The 19716-nt window shown below is 43.1% G+C and overlaps 8 non-coding genes across 8 annotated transcripts; 6 read left to right on the forward strand and 2 right to left on the reverse strand.

Annotated features, from left to right (window-relative positions):
- The first annotated feature begins 209 nt into the window (after nucleotides 1-209).
- Nucleotides 210-281, forward strand: TRNAP-CGG (transfer RNA proline (anticodon CGG)). The gene has a single exon. It is a non-coding gene; the product is annotated as a tRNA-Pro (tRNA).
- Nucleotides 282-3381: 3100 nt separating this feature from the next.
- On the forward strand, nucleotides 3382-3453 carry TRNAH-GUG (transfer RNA histidin (anticodon GUG)). The gene has a single exon. It is a non-coding gene; the product is annotated as a tRNA-His (tRNA).
- Nucleotides 3454-5495: 2042 nt separating this feature from the next.
- Nucleotides 5496-5567, reverse strand: TRNAP-UGG (transfer RNA proline (anticodon UGG)). Its single transcript has one exon. It is a non-coding gene; the product is annotated as a tRNA-Pro (tRNA).
- Nucleotides 5568-7327: 1760 nt separating this feature from the next.
- TRNAG-UCC (transfer RNA glycine (anticodon UCC)) lies at nucleotides 7328-7399 on the forward strand. The gene has a single exon. It is a non-coding gene; the product is annotated as a tRNA-Gly (tRNA).
- A 57-nt stretch (nucleotides 7400-7456) lies between these two features.
- Nucleotides 7457-7528, reverse strand: TRNAC-GCA (transfer RNA cysteine (anticodon GCA)). Its single transcript has one exon. It is a non-coding gene; the product is annotated as a tRNA-Cys (tRNA).
- Nucleotides 7529-9013: 1485 nt separating this feature from the next.
- Nucleotides 9014-9086, forward strand: TRNAF-GAA (transfer RNA phenylalanine (anticodon GAA)). The gene has a single exon. It is a non-coding gene; the product is annotated as a tRNA-Phe (tRNA).
- A 10224-nt stretch (nucleotides 9087-19310) lies between these two features.
- On the forward strand, nucleotides 19311-19383 carry TRNAR-UCG (transfer RNA arginine (anticodon UCG)). Its single transcript has one exon. It is a non-coding gene; the product is annotated as a tRNA-Arg (tRNA).
- A 175-nt stretch (nucleotides 19384-19558) lies between these two features.
- Nucleotides 19559-19640, forward strand: TRNAS-GCU (transfer RNA serine (anticodon GCU)). The gene has a single exon. It is a non-coding gene; the product is annotated as a tRNA-Ser (tRNA).
- Nucleotides 19641-19716: the final 76 nt, after the last annotated feature.

A 19716-nucleotide genomic window follows, 5' to 3' on the forward strand; every position in this document is an offset into this window, starting at 1 on the left:
CGTGCTTATGACAGTAGAATGAATCGCTAGTAATATTTGGAGGAAAAAGTTTTGTACCGTACCGTGCGTCATTTTATTTCAACTTTGACATAAATGCAACAATCACCAAGAAATGGCCACAGGTAACTATTACCATATGTAAATACTCATACATACTAAAGATTATATCCGAGGACAAACTTGCTAGAGATGCAGGTTGCGCTACCGGTGGCCTGTTGGTCTAGGGGTATGATTCTCGCTTCGGGTGCGAGAGGTCCCGGGTTCAACTCCCGGACAGGCCCGTGTTTTGCCATGACATATCCAGTGACAAAGCCGACACAGTGGCTGCCATGGAGGGGGACGGGGGAGGGAGGCGGGGACAGGTAACGAACGATGAAAGAAGTTAAATAGTCATGAGTCAACTGGCCGTGACAGACTTGAAGCGGACTGTGGGTAGTTTTAGAAGTACCGCTGGGGGCTGTTAACACCTCTTCTTACCGAGTAATTCTGCACATTGTATCCCAGTGAGGTGGTGAAGAGGGATGATTTCATGTGGTGGTACCGGTAAACCGTAACTGGATAGTGGAGCTACCTGTATGTACAAACATCCCTCAACTCTGTTCTCCGAGAAGAGGATGGTGGACTGTCGAAGAAGGACAGCCTTAGCCTGCAGTCCACGGGGTTCATGTTTATGATGAACCTGGGGTAACAGCTACTGATACTACTACTACTGCACCTCAATGTTCTCTTGAATACTATTGATTCAGAGTGTGCAGATATGAAATGATACAAAAAACATACAGAAGAATGTTCAGGTGTAATAGGTAAGATAATGCAATGGTTAGGATCAGAGGTTGTGGCTTGCACGTTCAACCCCTGTACTACGAGGACGTGGTGCCGGAGAGGGACGCCTTCGTGTGGCGTCACTGATATAACCAGGTGGCTCAACTGCCTGGTTTTACAAGTGCCCCATAATTATACATCCACATCCCCCAAAAGGAGGCTAGTGGACTGTAGGAGAAGGACAACTTTAGCCCAAGTCCACTGGGTTCACATTCAGTTGAGTCAGGGGTTGCTGCTACTACTACAGCAAGGATGACGTATTTTGTAACTCTGAAGCATGTACTGATGATACTTTTTTTTTACCTTCTGTATAATGCGTTTCCTACTAAACTGTTAAGTGAGATACTGAATGATCACATCTGCAGTTACAAGCGTCCCATAAATGACCCTCAGAAAATTAGGGGCCTGTTCACACTGCGCTCCCAGTTTTTGCTAATGCTGTCAGCCAGGTAAATTAGAGTGGCAGGCTTTTGGAGAAGCTTTTGATTTAAGCTTTAATAACACCATTCCATTCAGCAACACTCATCTTCACATGCTTCTTACTTACATCTTGCCCCAACACCCACCACCATCCCGTCCACTTTTTTTCCCTCTTCGTCATCAACCCTTTGAATACTTTGACATCTTTCGTCCTCCCCCTTTTTTTTTTTTTCCCAGACGATTATATCCAGCTTAGGAAGGGCTGGGGGAGTCTATATCTGACCTTTGCAGTTCAAGAAGTCTGTCCTAAGGTAAAAAAAAAAAAAAAAAAAAAAAAAAAAAAAAAAAATCTGGAGGTGACAGGAATAAAATAGAAAAACGTCTTCGGATTGTGGAAGTTAAACATGAAATTTTTCGATAATCACGGAGTCAATCGAACTGCTATTTTTGCGCATGGCCACATTTTTTTTTTTTAATTTAGTATCTATATAACATTCTCGCCAGTTAGAATATTTTGGTGGTCGTAATGGATTTTCTAATGTAAGGGTCTGGTGGTGGTGTGGTTAGAACGCCTTAGTCGGAGTGATGGCCGTGCGTAGCTTCCACCTCAAGATGACGGGAGGTTTTTCTCTACCGCTAATGTAATGATACCATAGGGTGTAGTAGTAGCAGTAGTACTTGTAGCCCTGTGTTCATCTGAAGCATGAAGGACTGCAGGCTTAAATTGCCCCCCATCCGTAGTCCACCAGCTTGCTTTAAGTCGGGAGGGAGTTGAGGGACGCTTATATAACCGGGAAGCTTCACATCCTAGTTATATCAGTGCTGCCACATGAAGGAGCCCCACTCAAGCACCACCAAGGGGAGAAGGCTGATCACATACCCTGAATGAACTAGATTAAGGTGACCCAGCCCCAGACAACACCTTGAAGGGGTAAAATGGAATTGGATGTTGCGAAGTTTTTGCTTTTTCAAACATTCTTGTCTCGAAAATAGTGAAGACGCCAAATAGGTATGTGAAGGTGGTGTGTGATTGTTGATTTCCAAGATCCTGTTCATTCCGATGACCCCTTCCCAGCTCCTTTCTCTCTCTCTCTCTCTCTCTGGGTAGCTAGTTTTTTTTTTTTCCCCCCCCTAAATCTGTGTCCTTCCTGCAACCAGACGATATTGTTTATCTTAGGAGAGCCTCGTATATAAAACCTGAAGTTGGAAAAAGCTTGTCCTGTGTTGAATAGAATCGTCTAGAGAGTAAGAATGAAATAGAAAATACATCCTCGGCAGATGGGGTTAAACCTTCACCTTGTCCATACCATTCTGCCCCTAACGCCATCTTCACAGGGTGTACTGTCTACCCGGCCCCACCATTATCCCTGACCTGTCTGAGTAGGCCGTGGTCCTGCCCACCCCTATCTTGCCCCCCTTCCGTCCCATTCCACTAATACCTCGTGGAACGCCTAGCTGAGCAGGGTAAAATCATCCCACGCTTTCTTGCCCCACCATCAGCCCTCCATCCCACACGTGAGTTTCCCCTCCCACTCCACCAGCACCCTACCTCATGAAGCACCCTTCTGAACAGAGTGTACCAACAGCCATCTCACCCTTGCCCCCTTCGTCCCACTCCGTTAATATCATACTTGTCTAAGCAGGGTGTACTCACCCCACCCTGTCAAACCCCACCACCCACCACTTTCCAAGCCTCCCTCATCCATCCCCCCCCCTCCCTCTTTCAGTACCATATTTCATGCATCACGTCTCTAAAAATCCACCGTTGCCTACCTCCCCCCCCCCCCCTCGCATTCCACTAGCATCATGCCTCGTGCAAGACTCATTTACAGTAAACAGGGTGTGATACCACCTGCCCCTCCACCCACCACCAGCACCACCATTCCAGTTCATCCTATTAACTTATCCTCCTCCTCCTCCCACTCCCCTCCAGTGTCCATGCATTAACTTTTATTTTGTACCTGCTGGGGCATTGGGAATTTAATTTCTTTTAACAGCAAATGATTTATATCAGTCGCGGAAACATTTTGCATTCAAGGGTCTAAATACCGGTAGTTGCTTTGAACCATCAGTCGTTGGGTATTTGTTACTGAGAGATGTGTAATAATTGTGTCAGGTGAAAAGTATCGTGGTACAATAGCCGTGATCGTATAGTGGTTAGTACATTGCGTTGTGGCCGCAATAACCCAGGTTCGAATCCTGGTCACGGCAACCACATTGATTTTTGTCTGTAATCAGCATGGGCGTGAAGAAAGTAAAGACAAGTTCAGGGATATGTCGCACCCATCAAACACATCCTCCTAAACGATTCACGGGTATTTTGCACTCTACACCTTAACATTCTTCGAATGTGATGTGGCAGAATATGTCGCCAGTGAAGACGTGCTGTGAAATCTTCAGAGCCACTTGGAATACGACTACGTGATTGAAAATGATATACCGGAAGTTGTTTCAGGTACTCGTATATGATATTTACCCCATCACTGCTACGTTACGGATTGAGTGGAGTCGTAGTTGACACGTGCCCTGCTTGTAGAACAGGCGCATACAACATAACACCTAATAGAGAACAGCACAGCACATACCACACTAAGACACATCGGCGGTGTAGCGAACCTATGGGACGACCCCATAGGAACGGTTGCTTACCTACGATAAACGGGTGTGCTTGGCCAGCCAGACTGGGGTTAAGAAACATTATCAACAACCTCTTCCCTTCGATGGCACATAAACAATCTCTTCATTTCGATGTCGTACTTCCACTTTTCTTTGGCTTCAACTACACAGTTTTATACAAGTTAAGAAAGACCTCTAGTTGTAAAGAGGTTATTGAAGACTATGTAACATCTACTACTCAAACCATTTCTCCTGTGTTGAATAAAATCGTTTGGTCATCGTAGTGAAGTGGTGAGGAGCTCCTGGAATAAGATGTTCTGAGTAAATTTTGATAAACATGTGACGTAATCGGTGTGGTTTCAGGACATTCGGATCGGTAACTCCTTCAGCCTGAGGACCTTTTTATTTTCTGTGGTTGCCGTGTAGGTACAGACGTTTTCATTTTTTCATTTTTTTTTTTTTTTTCGATCTGGAGGGATTAGGGCTCTTTAATACTAAGGTCTTTCTCAGGCTGAATAATGCAATGAAGAGCTGTAGTTCAGTCACTTGACCTAAATTTTCATCTTCATGTCGCATGTTTCACATAGCTCAGTGGCACAAAGAATAAAAATAAATAGTGCAGCGGCTCTGTACTTCTCATATCACTTCTTGACTGGCATTCCAATTCTAGGGCTAATCTGTTGTTATAACTCAGCATTCAAGATGGAGGGATGGCAGTGTTTGGCCAAGGTAAAGTGAAGGGAGTATGGTAGCAGGAATGTAACTTAAGCATACACTATGGGATTGAAGGGAATGTCTTCACTGATTTTGTCTTGCTGTACAGAGAGGATAATATTATAATTAAGGAGAGATTTATCGACCCTGGGGGATTAGCTATATATATCCTTTGGTAACTCCTTCACTAATAAAGGTCTCTCCTAAACTAAATAAAGGGGTGTGGCAGCAAGGAGAATAAAATTTGAAAATTCATCGTGAGGTTCCACAATTTACTATATAATAAGGACCGGGGACAGGACTGGAGGACACTGTAAGAGGGAAGTCATAAGGCGAAAAGAATAGTAATGCCTTCAATCCAGTGACGTACTTTGAAAGGACTATTAATGCCTTCAATCCAGCGACGTGTTTTGAAAGGACTATTAATGCCTTCAATCCAGTGACGTGTTTTGAAAGGACTATTAATGCCTTCAATCCAGCGACGTGCAGTTCATTTGATTCTTGCAGCCACAGAAGGGTATTATTCATCTAGGAAAGAATCATCAGTAGTGGAGTAGTTCATGAGGGCTATATCTAATCCCTCCAGTTCGAAAAGTCTCATTGGTTTAAGAGTATCGTACGGAGGTGGCAAGAACAAGCAGTATAAATACGTTACCGGATTCAGAGAGAGAGAGAGAGACCGGCGCTGTTGAAATAAGAGAGCATATCCTCCTGAATCCGGTAACGTTTTCTGTTGGTCTTCTATCTTAAAGCTGATAGTGCTTAGCTCACAGCACACATGTCTGTATATAGTGAAAGAGTTAATGAAGGATACATGTAATCCCTCCAGGTCGAAAAACGTCACCAGCTGAATGAAATCGTCTGGAGATGGCAAGAATAGCAGGGAAAAGACGTCATCGGAGTGAATAGATTAAAAGGAGACAGGGCCCGTCCGGGATTTGAACCCGGGACCTCCTGCACCCAAAGCAGGAATCATACCCCTAGACCAACGGGCCACATGTTGTGTCAGGTATGGCTTCACTATAATTATCATTTTTTGTATAAGTTATTTTTAAGCCTCTGGGAATTAGTCGCCCACTTCACTGGCCGTGTTGTTGATAGTCCTCCCTCTTTCATATTTTTCATTGTTTTCTGAGCTGTACATAGTCGTATGCTTTTCCCTTTTAATCCAAGAACTTTTTTTTCCAGTTTTCTCCACACTATTTTACTTTATAACAGGCTTTCAAACTTGTGAGGTTCGATACAGCCTGTATTAACCACTTCAGTACGAAAAGCCTTTCCTGAGTCGAATAAAATAATCTTAAAGTATCCTGAATAAGTTAAAAAAAAAAAAAAAAAGCGCCGGACTCAGAGAGTTAATAGATAAGAAGAAAGTTAAGATGGTGATGTACCGGTCCAAGTCTCGTAATACCGATATGTTCTCAAGTGAGTTATTCATGTGAGTTTGGGTTTGTTTATTCCATCTTTTAGTCCGCCAGAATCTTGCACAAGTATTCAGTATTATGCATTTTAGCCTTTATCACCTCTATATTCCTGGGGTACTTTTCTCTCGTTGTCAGGCATGGAAAATCACATTCATTCCCATGCAGAATCCGCTTGTTAGTGTTTGAATGTGCAAAATAGACTTGGTCTGCAGTTTCTTTACGCAAGTGCAGGTGTTAACTTATTACAGGAGCCTTATGCACCCCTTAATGGAATACTGCTATCAGTGTGTGTGTGGTGTGTGTGGGGGAGGGGGGGTTAGTACAGACGGCTTTTCAAAGCAGGGTTGAGGCAAAGGCTTGTTTGTCTCATCAGCTCCTCCCTTACATACCGGTACTGTTATTTTCCTCAGTATGTCGTTGCCGCTTTGTTGCATCACTTTTTCCCACTACTGTCATTATTTCACTAGTTACTGCTCTTCTGGTCTGTTTGCTTGTATCCCTCCCTACTTACGGCGGGCGAGCAGCACCCATTTGCCAACGCACTCACCCTTTTTCTAGGTATGAACCTATATTCGGTAAGTGTCCGCCGGTTCGGTATTTCGTCGCACCCCCAGCTCTACAGTAATGCAAGTTAACTAATACTCTTGGCCCTTCATATATCAAGGAAGAAGGGACCAAAGGCCAGGAGCTCGCAAACCTTTCCTTCCAAGAAGAAAACAAAAACAATACAAAAGCGTGCCAAATTCAAGATCCGTTTGCAGTTGGTTGACTCTGGAACTGCCTTTTTGAGTCTGTATTTGCCTCTGCCTATGACCTCCACTTTTTTAAACGTAATAGCCAGTTTCAAGGCACCTCGAAATGAAAGATCTTGACTGTTGCTCTCGTTTATGTAGTTTGGGTGGGATGATGAACATTTTGTTCCCGAAAGAATCATTGAAAAGGATCATTGATGTCTGCTGGCCTTTGTTCGTTCGTTCGTTCGAAGATTTCCTGCACATATAGTGCAGGCCGGGTCATACATTAGCCCGGTCAGCGGGGTATGGGCTGATTAAAAAATAGTAAGTGGGGAGGACAGGACCTGGGGAATGCCCAGCACATACGTCCTGTCTCCTGACTGGCTTTGTGGTGTGTGTCTGTCCTTTGTACTCTCTCTTTCTCTCTGTATATATATTGCCCGCATGTGCGTGCGCATGTGTGTTTGTAGGTGATTGTGCATGCACATGTGTGTGGATGGGTGGGCCCGCGCGTGCACAAATTTTTGTGCGAGACCGGGCGCGCCCACGTACCGAACCGCGCTGATTTTAATCGCATGAAATTGCACTATAGAGTGTGCGATGGTGGTATAGTGGTGAGCATAGCTGCCTTCCAAGCAGTTGACCCGGGTTCGATTCCCGGCCATCGCAAGAGTCTGTTTTATATTAATTCGACGATCATTTAAAGTCCAATGGAGTCTGCAAAATAGGGGGCGCCCGGGATTGAACCGGGGACCTCTCGATCTGCAGTCGAATGCTCTACCACTGAGCTACACCCCCTCACATTTGCCTGGCAAAGGATCAAAAATTTATAAATTGCTCAGCCAACATTAATGAGCTTATTGCAGTGCCATGAAGTGTTCAGATGAAAGACCCACGTTTAGAAAAGACATGTATTAGGGGGAAGGAGCGAATACTAGTCATCTGTTTTGACATGTATTTAAGCCTACGTTTGAAAATGATTTATTACCAGGCAGCCAGCCTACTGTACGTTTGAAAATGATTTATTACCAGGCAGACAGCCTACTGTACGTTTGAAAATGATTTATTACCAGGCAGACAGCCTACGTTTGAAAATGATTTATTACCAGGCAGACATACCGAACACTGATTTCTGTTCACAAATTAAACTTTCCTTTCTGTGTATGGATGGGGTTAGAGGTACAAGATAGGGCATTGTATGTTAGAGCGACCCTGATAAGAGAGGGCAGTGTTTGGAAGCTCCCTGCACTGTTGTTTGCAGATGACAGTGTATTGTTAAGTGAAGACGATGAGGAGCTGCAAGGCATGCTGAATGAGTGGGAGAGAGTGTAAGAAACGGAATCTAAAGGTGAATGTAAGGAAGAGTAAAGTTATGGTTATGGTCTTCGAGAGAAATGAAGCTACTGAATGTACTGAACAGTGCGGCTGCATGAGGAGGAAATGGAAAATGTGAGTGCTTTTAAGTACTTGGGTAGTGTGATGAGTAAGGATGGAAGTTTCGAGGGTGAAGTGTTTGAAAAGGTACAACAGGATAGAAAGGTTGCTGGTTCTTTGAAAGCAGCGATAAGGAACAGGGAAGTGAGCATGGAAGTAAAAAAAAAGTCGCTGCATGACAGTATTGTGATACCAACCCTAACGTATGGAAGTGAAACTTGGACCTTGTTGGAAGGAAACAAATCAAGAGTTAGAGCAGTGAAAATGAGTTATTTTAGAGAAGCATGTGAAGTTACGTGGAAAGACAGACTGACAAATGAAGTGAAAGAGCGTTGTGGTGTGGATGTGGCTGCAATAGAAAGCTTTAGGAGAATTACATTGAGGTGGTTTGGCCATGTGGAGAGGATGGAGAGCGAGAGACTGACGAGGAGACGAGTGTATGCGTGTGATGTGGAAGTGGGCAAGAGGGATCGAGTGGGAGGCCAAGGATTAGATGAAGGGATGAGGTGGAGGGGTATATGAGAAGGGTGTGTGAGCTGGTAGCAGGGCAGTAAAATGACGTTGGACAGGGCGACTTGGAGGCTATTTCTTTATGGTTACACCTTACGGGATTGAGGCTTCAGGCAGTAAATAGATGAAAATTTCCTTTCATACTGCATCTTGGTTCAAGATATCTGTGGCAGCATATAAGGCACGCTGCCTTCTTATAGAGTAATTATCCTTTGTGTTTTTTTAATTAAATGATGTCTTATGGTTTTCATAGAATTGTTTGTTTCCATCATATTTGGTCAGACACTTATTATTGGCTATAGCATAATTATTTTGTCATTTAATACGTCTTGTTTTCATGCCTAGATAGCTCAGTTGGGAGAGCGTTAGACTGAAGATCTAAAGGTCCCCGGTTCGATCCCGGGTCTGGGCAGTACATCTTTATTACCTTTAACCCCCAAGGCAGAGCTGTCCGTGTTAGGTCTACCGGTCGTGCGGGGAATTTTGAGAGCATCATCATTGTCATCACCCTGACCATTTTCCTGTTGCCATAAAATAATCAAATATCACCAAAAGTGACTACGTGAAGAGTGTTTAGAGACCACAGCTAGTGACGCTACGCCCGAACCTTGGCCTTATCCCTTGACCTAGACCTCTGATGTACACCGACGTAGGCCGAGAACCACTTCTTCCCATCCCCACACGCCATGTAGTCTGTGTGTCAGGTTTTATGTGAATTGCATAAGGTACTCATGAGGTAATGCCAACTGAATAAGATACTCTTTGAGATACCGTACTGCCAGTTGGATGAGATACACATGGGATAATGCCAATTGGATAAGATACTCATGAGATAATGCCCTGCCTGAATTTGACCTTGACTTTTATACACCAAAGTCAGTAACTTCTTCCCAGACTCATATACAGTGTATTTGCCAGTTCTGATCCTGACCGGATCTGGCATTCATGAGATATTTTATAAATATACTTACATAGGAACCGATTCAGCCACAGCAGCTGAATCTTCAGTGTTACTAGATCAGAAGTGCTGCCCAAACTTGAACTTGACTTCTGATCAATCAACACCAAAGTCAGCCCATCAGCATCCATTCTACCCACGTACCTACACAATATATTTGCGAAGTTTGATTCAGATCGGATCAGTCATTCATGAGATAATGTCACCCCCTGAACCCTAACTTGGACCTTTCAGTCAGTCTGCACCAAAATAAGTCAGTTCTTCCCCGATGCACATACAACGTACAGTATGTGCCAGTTTTGATCCAGGTGGCATCGAACATTCATGAGATATTTTGTTGGCATACATAGATACATAGACCACCTAGAACTGACTCAGTTGGCCACTTGCGAGTTTTAGGCTGTAAGGAAGTTGGAAATATTGACACATAATTTTTGTAGTACTATCGTAAATCGCGTTTAAAATAGAAAAAGATCGTGTGAAAATAGCTTTGACCTTATATTAGGCACTTGCTGAACAATGCATTGCTTCGATTTAGCCGTTAATAAGGCGAGGGCAGTGTCGAAGACAGGAAGACCGTCCATCTCTTCACATTGATTGAGAAATTGCTTAGCATTTTCCTTATTTACGGCAAAATCGAAGCATAACATTGTTCAGCAAGTAATTGATATTGTCAAAACTATTTTCATTTGATATTTATCTGTATTAAAAGCGATTTCTACCAATACTGTATAAATTCTCGGTGTCGATATTTTGAATTTTCTTGTAGTCCACAACTCGCAAGTGGCCGATTACAACAGCTACACATTTGGCATCACTATTTAGATCAAATGTGCTCAGACTTCTCAGAGACCATAGCGATGCTGTGCCTGAAATGTAACCTCACTCACACTCATCCACTTAAGAGGCATCTCACTCACACCCATCCACTTACCAGGCCATCTCAAACCCATCCACGTACCAGGCCATTTCACCCTGACCCATCCACGTACCAGGCCATCTCACCCTGACCCATCCACTTACCAGGCCATCTCACTCTCACCCATCCACTTACCAGGCCATCTCACTCTCACCCATCCACTTCCCTGGCCATCTCACTCACACCCATCCACTTCCCTGGCAGTTTCACTCACATCCATCTACTTTCCGGACATTTCACACCCAGCCCACACCAACCTACCTGACACACTGCCTTCAAGATGAGGTTGAGCAGAGTGGCGTAGACTTTCTGCCTACGACCGGATTTTTGAACGGTAAAAAATATCAGTTTAAATTATTAAAAATTTTATATTTCAGGTTTTTTACATGAATACACAAAACTGCATTTTTGATGCATTTGAGGGTAAAGGGAAGGAAGGACTCTTGAGGCAGCAGCACATAGCGATCAGCCGTGAAAGATCCTGTCATCTGTAACACACACACACACACACACGCACGCACACACACACACACACACACACACACACACACACACACACACACACACACACACACACACACACACACACACACACACACACACACACACACACACACACACACACACACACACACACAGCACAGTATGTTATAACGTAAGTATCTGTGTCATTATATCCAGACGCCTTCATTCCTGAAGGGGTAGCCACAAAAAGATTGCCTCCATGTTGCCTTGTCCTCTGCTGTCAGGTAGCCTTTTCTCCATCCCACATCACTCATGTTCACCATTTCCTCAGCGCCCCACCCCTCCTTTCACCTGATTCACATACCGGTACGCTTTCTTGAAGGCAGTGTCTCACTCTTCATTTCTTTACAATGCCAAACCATCGTAGCGTACTCCTAATGCCATCCACTTCAAGACCACAGCACTCCCCAGACTTCCTCATTTGTCTCTCTCCAAATAAACGTCACACACTTCTGTCAGATAACTCATTTCCACCGCTCTCACTCTTGACTTGCGTCTTTCCAACAAAGTCAGTTTCACTCCCATGCGTTATTGTGACTATAACAGTTCTGTTCAGCAACGGTGTCTGTGCTTCTATGTTCACCTTCCTCTTCCTAGTCACCGCCCACCTTGTAGCACTAGTAATAATTACAACCCCAGACTCTTTGGAGTATGAAACTAATGGACTGCAGGCTGCAGTTACCCTTTTCCCGCAGTCAGCGATCCTCCTTGTGTGGATCGGAAGGGAATAGAGTGACGTTTGTATGATCAGGCAGTGAAGCCATCGGTCTTATCGGCACCACCATGTAAGGCGTTCCTCTGAAGCACCTGCCTTTACTGTACAGTTGTGAACCATAGCTTTTGCTCTCTCTGCTCGTACAGTCGTCAAACTTTCCACCTGGGCCACCCAGCTGCCAGAGGTGGGTAACGGGAGCTGGCAACAGTGTATATGTTTGTTCGTGTGTACATGCTCGAAGAAAGTTCGGATCATCAACTCTCGTCTTCCGTAGCGAACCTCAGCCAGAGTTCATCCCAATATTCAGTAGTAAATTTTTAGCCGACAGAATTTCAAAGGAACTTCTTGAAAGTATTGGATAATGCAAGTGTTGAAAACAATAAGTAAAATAATCTAAAAGATCACATCTTTACATATATTACAAATTTATAAACGTATTCTTTTTCATGATAAACCCATGGCTCATCACTTAATCATTACGTCGATCACTGTGCTTGCAGTGCAAACACGGCAATTGTTTTGATAGTTCATACATATTAAGTATGTGAAACAGTATTGTGGGTGACGTGATAGTTAACGCTTCCGCCAGCCGATCCGTGTGACGTGGTTCCACCCCGTCAGAAGAGATGGGTTTTTCCTATTAAAAACCAGGCCCTTATCTTATGACCTAGGTACTGTATTAGTAGCAGCCAGTCAGCAACCAACATAAACAAATTCTCGCACCCCGGGCCTCGGTGACAGGCGCTGAAGCGCCTGTTCTTGGGATTTAAAAAAATAAAATAATAATAATAATAATAATAATAATAATAATAATAGTAATAGATAAAAAATATAAAAAATCAGTGTTCCACCTTGTAATGATAATTTCATATTCGTTATGTTGCATTTACCAATCACATAAGTAATATCACAGACAATGGTGATATATATCTCCCAACAATTCATGAACCAATAGCAATTGTGCTTAAAATGACTGGAAGCTTTTGCATACTCTGATGTAGCTGTGGTGTCTTCATCTTGCAGTTATGTGAGATAATGTTGTTCAGTGAATAATCGATGAGCGTGTAAATGTGTGACCTTACACAAAAGCGGCACCGCTCACAATCAGTTTTCCCTGTAATGTGTTACTCAGCCATTCGTTAGATCATCGGACTACAAAGGTGTGCTGTAATGACCATAGTCATATGAAATATGATACGGTAAGTCATTATCATAGCTGATGTAATAGCCACATTCGACAACGGTATGCATAAACTTTTTGCCTGTTGAGGTGACAGTATTTTAACCTCCTACCTCTCCGTGGTCCACCATAGAACACATATAAACACATACCTGAAGTACTATCAAAGAGGAAATAAGCAACCGTTAACAGTGTCTGAACATCATTCTAAAGTTTATTGGCCAGTGTCATTCATGATGTGATTATGGCAGGTAATCTTACTTGTAGCTGGATGTAGATGTTAGGTAAATGCATTCCCCTTCAACCTATACCGATAATGGTATCAAGCGATCACCATATGAAATGGAATTACTGATATAAGGAGAGAGTGAGAGAGAGAGAGAGAGAGAGAGGCTTGAAGCAATTCCAGTAGATAGTGTATTAACATGTTATGGTAACAGTGTAAAAACAACATAGAAAATAAAATGTTTAGTATTGTTAAGAATGCAAATATTTAGTAGAATGCTAATGGATCTCAAAAACTAGTTCGGCAATTATTATCACTGACGGCATGAATAACGTAACCGTCCCCCCCCCCCTCCCCGTCCGGTGCTGCCCTGGCCATCACTATGCCAAGCTCACCCCATGATCTAAGTAGGGGAGGTCAGCCAGACAGCGGGGAATCCCCGCCTGCATGACGTCACACGCACCCCACTGCCTTACCAATCCTTGCTCTCAAGGCTGGCTGGCTGGTGTCGGCCTGGACGCGCTATCTGAGATTCGACCACAGTGTTTCATTCATAGCTTCATCTCTCCTATAGTATATTTTATGTCTTTATAACCATTTACCATAACAATACTCAATACGTCAATAAATCACATTATCGTCCGCCTGTTACATTCCACAGCAGGACTTAATTCATGCGTCTCCTATTTATCTATCTATTTTTTTTTTTTATTTAATTGCACCTTCCCACCAAGGTGGGTTAGCGATACAACTAAGAAAAAGAAAATAACAAAATAACAAAATCCTCCACACACAAATACACATTCGATCACATTCTCACTCATCTATCTATCTATCTATCAATCAATCTATCTATCTATCTGTCTATCTATCTATCTATCTATCTATCTATAAAACGCGAGCAACGTTTATGATGGCTCTTAGAGGGATAAATGAAGAGATCAATGTAATTTCCATCATTTATTTGTATGAAAAAATACAACCATCATTATTGGTGTATATAATATTCATTCTCTCTCTCTCTCTCTCTCTCTCTCTCTCTCTCTCTCTCCCCCAGGGCTTGATGCTGTGGTGTCTAGATCATGGTGTCCCCATTCATTCATTCATGCACGGAATGGGACAAACTGAACGCGCTCGCCACAGGGCTGATGTGACGTCACGCAGGCTCACCCAGCGTGCTGTCTGGCTGACCCCCCTACTTAGATCATGGCTCACCCCTTAAGTAGCTCTTCCACCGGCTAGACCAGGTGCAGGAAACCGGTCGCATGGAATTGTTGTGTGCCACTGGTTGCACGGACCAAGGCCAGATAAGAAGAGTATAATATATATTGTTGTATTATATACAATAGTATATATTTATATCATCATATATATTACCGTATTATAAAATTAATGTAGTCATATTATAAAGGAGGGTTGTTGTGTGGATGTGGATGTGATAGGAAGCGTTAGGAGGAATACACTGAGGTGGTTTGGCCATGTGGAGAGGATGGAGGGTGAAAGACTGACGAAGAGAGTATGTGAGTGAGGTGGAGGGGAGCCGAGGATGAGATAGTGGGATGGGGTGGAGAGGTATATGAGGGAGGGGGGTGTGAGTTGGGAGCAGGGCAGTGAAATGGCGGGGGACAGGGCGACGTGGAGGCGATTTGTTTGTGGCCACCCCGAAAGGGCTTGAGGCATCTGGCAATAGATAGATAGATATTTATTTGTCCTAGGTCAGCATGATCTGTGGCATACAGTTTTCTGTGCGACCAGATTCATGCAACTGGCTGAGCCGATGGGAGAGCCGCCTTACTCCTGAGACATTTTTTTCCCCACCCAACTCCGTACCCAGCCATCTATGGAATGAACTCTGACTCCAACGGAGGTTCACTACGGACGAAAAGAGTTGATGATCCGAACTTTTGTCGAGCATGTACACACGAACAAACAGATACACTGTTGCCAGCACCCATTACCCACCTCTCGCGGTTGGGTGGCCCAGGTGGAAAGTTTGGCGACTGTACATCTACCCCTGGCTGGAGGGAAGTCGTGGTCAGTAGTAATAATATAGTGGTGCGACGAACTACCGGTACCGAATCGGAGGTCATTTACCGAATCTGCACCGAATCGGCGCTTTTAATTGGAAAATATTATAATTTTTATCATCATAAAGGCTAGGCACATACACACCTAATTATCGGAATTATCAGGTGTAAATTTTGTTTCATTTACCTGTTATTAAAATAATCAGGATTGAGAGCACAAATTTGCTAAAGTTAGCGGAAGTGTTTCTTCTACCGCTCGATAACTCACCTTGACAAACCTGTTTTGTATAAATACTGATTTACATTGCAGATACATTTATTTGTAGTTAAAATCAATATTTATGCAAAACAGACATCTGCCAAGGCAATGCTGACGATCTGAAGGGGAAATATCTGCAACCTCTAGACGTTTTATCTCTGAAACGATTTTGTTAATGGTTATATTAAGCATATATATATTTTTTACCGGATTCCGGGTGCGTATGAACCTATACGGTGATAAAAATTATAATATTTTTCAATTAAAAGTCCCGATACTGTGCCGATTCGCCAAATAACCGCCGCCGATTTGGTATTTCGTCACACCGATAGTATAGTAATAATAGATGCAACCCTGGCTTATCGGAAGGCAAACCCAGTGAAATGCAGGCTGAAGTTGTCCTTATCCTGCAGCCAACCATCCTCCTGTTGGTTGGAATAGGAAGGTAGCTGAGGGAAGTATTTATGAATGGGCGTCTTCACCAAGTTATGTCGGACTGATATAACCTTGTGGTCACAGTTGCTCAGTAGCCACCGTTGGTTTTGCTATTTTCCACATACAATAGACTTTTGATAAAGGCCAAGCCATTAGATTTCCAAGGTATTGGGTCACCCCACTACTGTGATATTGTCTCCTTGAAGTCAGCCACCTTTGATTGTGTTATGTGTTGTACTATATACAACGCCATGTCTACTGAGTTTCAAGAGTATGTATCTTTCTCCTTTTTCTTCCAGCCTCCTGCCCCTTTCCCCTCCCTCCTTAGACACATGCACATCATTACATTGCAGCAAACGCATACCGCATCTCAAACGAGGACATGTTTTGTCGAGCAATTTCACCAATGCTGCATGCCCTTAAAGCCTATCGATTTTCACGGCTTTAGCTGTCACTCCCAGCACCACCAGCCTTACACTTTAAACCTTGAATTAGATGACACATTGTACTCTTATTGCTACCGTCAGACATTTGATTTGGCTTTGGAGAGACTTTTCGAGCTGGAGGAAAGCACTCATTAACCCGTCCCTACTCGAGGTCTTTTGCAAGGTGAATAAATGCATCTGGTGGTAGGAAGACTATACTAAAAGCTAGGCCACGTCATTGTACTGAAGGGTTTAAATAGTTTGTAGATGCCGTATGTAAGTAACTGGACATCGTTTTGGCATGCAGCTTTACGCACCTGTTGATCTCCAAGGTATCCTGCCTCCATCCCTTCCCGCTCTCATCACACCTTATAGATACCATAACCCATATTCATGAATGTTCTTGAAATTAAGTTGCGTTAAAGATTGTTTATACCTTTGTATCGTTGCAGATAGTTTAAAGTGAATAATGTGAAAAATATGACAAGAAATTGGTCTATTAAAATATTGAACTTGCAGGATATTTGTTATGCCACTTCGTTTCTCATGAAGTGGAATCTTAGGTTATCGTGGGTCGTGTCCGTACGGCCATTTGTCCCTTCTACGCTGTATCTCAGAATCCATGCGTTGGAATTTTCTCATATTTTAAATTATTGTAGGGCCATATAGGAGATTGATGCCCGTCTTTTCGAAATTTTCTGTTTTTGAAGGTTTACATCATTTATATCTCCTTTAATAGATAGGTTTACTGGTTGTAATAAACTTACCGGTATATATGAAATCATTTGTAATGAGTTTACAAACCTGTTGAACTGTTCTCCATATAATTGATTTTGTTGCACTAGCACAATATAGTAAGTGATTCGTCGTTTTTTTTCTTCAAAGTGGAATATAGCCTCTGTGGGACTTGTTTACCGTAGGAACTAAGATCTTTTATGTATAAGATCCCATGTATCTTGGTAGCTTATAACCCGGGCTCATTTGTCGCAATATTTTATTCATACACTAGAGCCTTTGATAATAGCACATCATATTGTTCTTCATGGTTTCATCGACTGTATAATTGAGGGCGGGAAGCTGTATGCGATCCCCTCATTTCAGACGGCATTTTATGGAACACCCGTAGCTGAGTGTTTGATGTGATCTCCCTGCATGCCACGGTACAGTGTAGTCAGCCAAGATACAGGAAGGTCACACATGTTCTGTCTTCATCACATGCTTCAGCAGTTACTATTACAAAACGGGATTGTCTACACCTTTGTGATCTCTTTAAATGATACGGTCCAATTTGCCCCTTGCCCTTCTCACCACTCCTTTAAAAATAGATGTACAGTCTTAAAAATAGATATATACAGTCTGTTCGCTGAGTATCGAATAAAATTTATTGCCCTGGAACCATTGCACTGAATAACGTACTACTTTGAACCTAGAAAGTCAATTGGCAGGGCTCTTGCAGTAGGATCAGTAAAGTTGCCCGGCCAGAGGTAGCCCAATTACCAAGATATATTGTATACGTCTTTCACATATTGTATACGTCTTTCACAAGTTAATTTTTTCTGATTCTTGGATGAGGGGTTGAAGTTATATCCCTGTAAATCGAAGTTGTATCCCTGTAAATGTTCGTATTGAATGTCCAATGCTACATGAGTAGAAGCAGCTTGAGATGCATTGTCCGTAAATACCTCTGCCAACGAAGTTGGAAGATATGTATTCAGCTGTGTCCAGGGCGTCCGCAGGATTTTTTGTAAGGGGGGGCAAAATAAAAGAAATTATACATGTATGTGTGGTTATAATATATCAAAATACCCACACTCCAAATAGGCATATACTTACATGAGTTACATGACTTACATCAAATGCATAGTGACTGAATGCATGAATCTACGCAAATCACTCAGTCATCCTTGAACAAGAACTGAAGCACTTTGGAATTCCAAGGGGGGCAACTGCCCCCCCCCCCTCCGAACGCCCATGTCTGTTTGTCCAGACGATATCTCCAAAAGTTTTCTATAAATTTCAATGAAATTTTGTGGAAGGGTGGGCCATAGGCCTAGGAAGAAGTGATTAAATTTGGTGGCGGATCCGGTTCCAGATCTGGAGTATCCTGCACAATATCTCCGAAAGTTCTCAGTGAATTTTAATGACACTTTATGGAAGGGTGGGCCATAGGCCAAGAAAGAGTTGATTAAATTTATGGGCGGATCCGGATCCTTTTTAATGGCAGTGGCGGAGGTATGTGGTCTCTGAGTGCTTTCTAGTTCGTGATGTGTTGGGAAGGAAACGGGCGGCGGGGAGGACTGTTGTTCACCTTTCACAGGTGAGAAGCTAAGCCCATTCCACTGATGTACCATCACCCATGCATCGGCTCTGCATATTTCGGTAGAGTTCTTGGGTGTATTTTACTACTGTGTTTGCAGGTACTGGGACTAATAACCTGCTGATATTCTGTGTTTTTCTGATTGCCATAATGTGCACTGTAATGATGTGTAAGATGAAAAAGGATTGGAAGTGTTTGCTTGGAGTCTTAAGCGCACAGTATTAGCTACCGTGCGTATATTGTTGTGTAGCCGTAAATAACATAAGACCGGCGTCTTGCGACGGAGGAAATCACTAATTTGATACAGGCTTAGCCCTTTCAGTCCTGGTACGTTTTTTTGTTTTATTCTTGCTGAAGTCAGACGATTTTCAGTTCACGAGAGCGAACAGATACGGTAGTGCAAGGGGCAGTGTAAGCTATAGTTTGCTGTATCCAACCCATCCATTTCGAAATTCTCTTCCAGCACTGAAGTAATTAATCTGGCGGCAGCAGGAACGAATGTAAATTTCGTCCTCGACCTGAGAGGGTAGATAATGGACACAAATTATACGTGTTTGTACTAATACTTTCAAACTCGATAATACTGCACTTCAAGAGAGGTGTGGTCTTGTAAATTTAAACTTACGTGTGTTCGTTATTCCCGTCATCAGGGCCGTGTGGCCTAATGGATAAGGCGTCGGACTTCGGATCCGAAGATTGCAGGTTCGAGTCCTGTCACGGTCGTAGTTGATTTTGCAGTAATAGACGCTGACCCAGATGTTTAAGTCTGTGGAATGAATTGATTTGTTTAATGAGGACTGAAGCATGTGGGCTCCATTCTTAGCTCTCAGCACCTGTCCACATATGATATACCTGGCTGAAGCATTTGATCAATAAATTCTTGTGCATGATGTCAGAGGACGAGGTGGCCGAGTGGTTAAGGCGTTGGACTGCTAATCCAATAGGGTCTCCCTGCGTGGGTTCGAATCCCATCCTCGTCGGATGTTCGTTTTGTTCACGTAAACTACAGCTCATGCCAGTGGGTATTACATGAAGAATTTGCAGCTGATAATACAC

This window comes from Coenobita brevimanus, chromosome 82, assembly GCF_032717465.1.
Source record: "Coenobita brevimanus isolate Jiangsu-jjx chromosome 82, ASM3271746v2, whole genome shotgun sequence".
In the NCBI taxonomy this organism is placed as follows: Eukaryota; Metazoa; Arthropoda; class Malacostraca; order Decapoda; family Coenobitidae; genus Coenobita; species Coenobita brevimanus.